Raw genomic sequence first — 5,000 nt, 5'->3', positions numbered from 1 at the left:
CGTGCGTGCGTGCGTGCGTGCGTGCGTGCGTGCGTGCGTGCGTGCGTGCGTGCGTGTGTGCGTATGTGTGTGTATGAATGTGTGTGTGTGTACCCGAGTGTGTGTGTTTATGTAACCCAGCTTTATATATGTTATGTTACTGAAATATGTATGCCAATGTCATTCTATTTATCTGTTGTTATATTCTACATAATCTTATGTATTGTCACATGCCTATATTCCCACAAGCACCTGTTGTAAGAGCCAGAATGATGGGCCCTACAAGAGTGGCGAGCTTAGGGTGTAAGGTAGACGACCAAGATGGAATACAGGCATGTGACAAGACATAAGATTATATAAGTCAAGTAGAATATAACAACAGATAAATAGAATAACATCAGCATACATATTTAAGTAATATCACATATATAAAGCTGGGTTACATATCTCCCTGGTTTCCAATTGATGGTCCCCATCATAATCAGATATCATATAAATTTATGTAGTTGAACACAATAAAAAAAAGTACATAAGAAACATTGGCACAATGTTATAAAAGACTTGAGAAACGTAAAAACGACGCAAGTACTGTATGATGCGGTGTGTATATCAGTATCGAGATTTGCTAGTTATATGAGTGCTAACGGATGCCGAGATTGCGATATTCTCGGGCTTCAGAACAACGTGAAAGGGCAGCGCTGAAGGAAATCCCGTCTTCAGGCGGCGTCACAGAATGCGAGCGAGCGAGCGGCGCTGAGGGAAGAGCATCCTCAGGCGGCGGTAATACAGGATACGTACGAGTGATAATCTAGTTAAGCAACTCATAAACTGCAAATGAACACCTATAACTGACAACTGAAAGCAAAATACGAAAAAAAAGAAAAAAAAAAAATCAATGCACAATTAAATAAGTCGAGAGTAAGTATTGACCACAAAATGAAAACAATTTAAGGAAGAGCTAAGCAATGATCACCATTTTTTTTTTCTGACAAACCTTCACACTCGGATACTGGGTGTGGTGCGAGGGGAGGAGAGGCTGGGGAGATGCACGGCTGACGACGCAGAGAGCGGGCCGCCCCTGTGCAGCTGACGGGGAGATTAGGCGCGCTGCGTGGTGGGCAAGGCCGTGGCGCGACAGGTCAGCAGGATGATGTTGTTCCTGCTTGGTCGCGAATGCGTGGATGAATCCTCATGGCGAGGAACTCGGCTTGGTGTAGAAATGTTTTGGGTGGTCAGCGTCCTTGGTGATACGTGGTCCAGCTGGGGTCCTTCTAAACCTGCACAGCGTTGGCGGCAACAGATGATACAGTTGTTGAGGAATCAGCTGCAGGTGTTGAGAGTGGCGCGACTTGCCGTGTCGGAGTTCAGCAGCAAGGTGAACAGCGTCGGTTATCCGGCCTTGTGGGGACATCTCAGCAGGAGGACTGGCTCACACTATGGCGAAGTATTGCGTGCTCGGCAGGGTGTGCTGTTGATGCGGAGCAGGAACTTCGGAGGCGCTGTATGAGTTCAAAGTCACCGCTAAGCCACCAGTTGTAAGAGCTGGAATAATAGGCCCCACAAGAGTATGGTAGGTGGCGAGCTTAGGGTGTAAGGTAAACGACCAAGATGTCTTGACTCCTTTTACTATATAGTATGATGGAGTACGGCTGCAAGGGTATTGCTCCTTGGCCCCCTGCAGGGAGTCTGCCTGTCATCTCCTATAGTGGTCTAAAGATGGGTATAGATCACGTGCTTAACATATGACAATCATTGGTGATGAAAGGTAGTGTTACAACAATGCATTGCTCTTGTGGAAGGGGATAGACAATACAACATTGGAATGTCTAGTGTGGCAACAAGAGACGATTAAACAGGTAAAGCAATGGACATACTTCTATGTATGTGTGTGTGGGGGAATATATGCATGTGACAATACATAAGATTATACAAGTCATTTGGAATATAACAACAGATAAATAGAATAACATTGGCATACATATTTGAGTAACATCACATATATAAAGCTGGGTTACAGTGTGTGTGTCTGTGTTTATGTTTTTATGTATTAATGTATGTATGTATGCATGTATATGCTTATATGCGTGCAATCATACATATATGTCATATACACATATATGTGTGTGTATATATATATATATATATATATATATATATATATATATATATATATATATATATATATACACATATATATGCATATATGTGTATGTATATATATACATATATTTTTCTAACGGTAGGTTCATGTTTGAGCCGCCGTGGTCACAGCATGATACTTAATTGTAGTTTTCATGTTGTGATGATCTTGGAGTGAGTACGTGGTAGGGTCCCCTGTAGTGAAATGGATACGTGATCTTTATGCCTCACATACCAGAAAAGCCATGCGTATCTTCTCTTATAATAACTCCACTGTCCTCAGCCGACCCCAACAGGTCTACAGCCGTGACAATTGATAAATCGACCTTAGAACACGCTAATCCCACCCTTATTGCTTATAAACAATTCCCATGACGCTATTCTTATGTCTGTGTGTACAGCTATGTGTTGTTTATACTCAAAATGTTCGTCAGAAAATGCTTATTCTGAATCACTAAATATGTTATCGCTATCTTTATTGATATTCGAAATGACTTTATGTTTTGTGAATACTCAGCAATTTTGTCTCCTTATCATGAACCTTTTTAGTCTTGTAAACACCATAACTCTCTTCTTACACACAACTGTATATAAGGTACCCTTGTTCCTTCACCACGAAACCACCATGTGACCATATGTATCGGAATTTTTGTTCATTCAAATTCTTTCATGTTTTTCATTATGATATGTTTCAAAACGATGTTTGTTCATAGAAATTTCTGAGCAGTTAAGACAGACCGCTCGTTGCCAGCAAGCGGGTAGGTCGGGACGCTTCTGCCTCCCAGGCAGGTCTCCCTGCCTTGCCCGTCCTGCTACCATACTCTCGCAGAAATAAAGTTGTGAACCAGCGACAACTTTAACTCGATACACCTTCAAGAACAAACCACCAGAGAACCAGAGTACCACCCTGTGGGGACACGTCTTGTCTCGCGTCACCCCACGTCCCACACATCTTTACACTAGTGGCATCGCGCTGGGATTACACGTCCCCTACATTACATTAGTGGCACCCTGTGGGATCATCAACTCCCATTATCTTTACATTGGTGCCACCCACTGGGATCATACAACCCCCACTTATATTACATCCCCAGTTCCTTTCCACGGAGAGTGCCGGTGTTACCTTTTAGGTCATCATTCTCTCTATTTTATCCGGGCTTGGGACCAGCACTGACTTGGGCTGGCTTGGCCACCCAGTGGCTAAATAGGCAATCGAGGTGAAGTTCCTTGCCCAAGGGAACAACGCGCCGACCGGTGACTCGGCCACCGCGGCCTTATGTATATATATATATATACATATATATATATATGTGTGTGTGTGTGTGTGTGTGTGTGTGTGTGTGTGTGTGTGTGTGTGTATGTATACATGTGTATATATGTATGTATGTATATATACATACATACATATATTTATGCATATGTATGTGTACATATACATTCAATATATATATATGCATATGTGTACATATACATACAATATATATATATATATATATATATATATATATATATATATATATATATATATGCATATATGTATAATACACATACACATATGTATATGTATGTATATATATATATATATATATATATATATATATATATATATATATATATATATATATATATATATACATATATACGTGTGTATGTTTCAAGAAATCAATCAACACATACTTCGCTGCATCGGTAATCGGAAGGCATTCTGCAGGCTGGGTATTACTCTTCTTAACTCTTGACGGTCTTTGTCGGCGCGAGTGTGAAGTCTGCCTGACCTTTTCTATGGGACTGAACCCTCACCCTCCCCAGATCTCGAGTCCCCTACGGTTATTCAATTATCCATGACGTCAAGTTCTTCTCGTTTTCTTTAGAGTGGAGATTAAAACATGGTGGCACAGGAACTCGTTTATTTTAATCGTCCTCTTTGTTTCGCTAGTAACACTATTATCCTTACGATGGTGATGAATATGAGTATTATCATTATTATTCTTTCATTATCTTTAATATTACCGTTATCATTATTTCATTATCAGTACTATAATCATTATCAGTATCATCGTTATTATTACCATCATTACCACCGTCATCATTTTCGTTATCAAGATCATTAATATCATTATTATCATTAACATTATTGCTTTATTATCATTATCATGGGCATCAATATCATTTTTATTATCTTTATAATTTTTATGATCATCAATATTACCATTATTATTGTCATTATCATTACTCTCATTATTGTTATTATTATCATCATCTTCCTATCATCATTATTACTATCATTATCATTGTTCGGCTATATAGATGTTCTGGTAGCAGATTCAGAAGGCTACAGGGTAATTTGGTCCTTATCTCGAGTTAAAGCAAAGCCAAAATCGTTCAAAAGTAGTTCAACTCTTAACATAAACAGTTTTTACGACCATGGCCTCACTACCACCGAACTCCATTTCGTGGTTTGAAGCCCTAGTTTCTCCCTCTCTCTCATTTCAACATCTATTCCTTTATATGTGGCATTATTAGAGTGTCACTGATTGTGGATGATCACTAATATTATTATTATCACTACTATTATTATTATTACTACTACTTTTGTCGTTACTATTATTATCATTACTATCACTTCTTTTCTTCTTTACTACCACTTGTTATTATTGTTACTGGTTGTGCTTCTACTATGTAGAGGGCTATCAGTTAAACATTCATTTTACATGCTTTTAGGGCTGTGCCATTGTGAGTGTATTAACCACATATCACTAATATTAAAGACAAGGCCAGTGTCTACAGTAAAATTAATATTATTAATAAGTGCTGCTCTCACCGTTATAATATACGTAACCTTTAATTTTAGCATACCGAGTATAGTTTGTCTTCCTGAGTGA

Source organism: Penaeus monodon, chromosome 38 (assembly GCF_015228065.2).
Source record: "Penaeus monodon isolate SGIC_2016 chromosome 38, NSTDA_Pmon_1, whole genome shotgun sequence".
Lineage (NCBI taxonomy): Eukaryota > Metazoa > Arthropoda > Malacostraca > Decapoda > Penaeidae > Penaeus > Penaeus monodon.
This window is presented reverse-complemented; position numbering follows the sequence as displayed.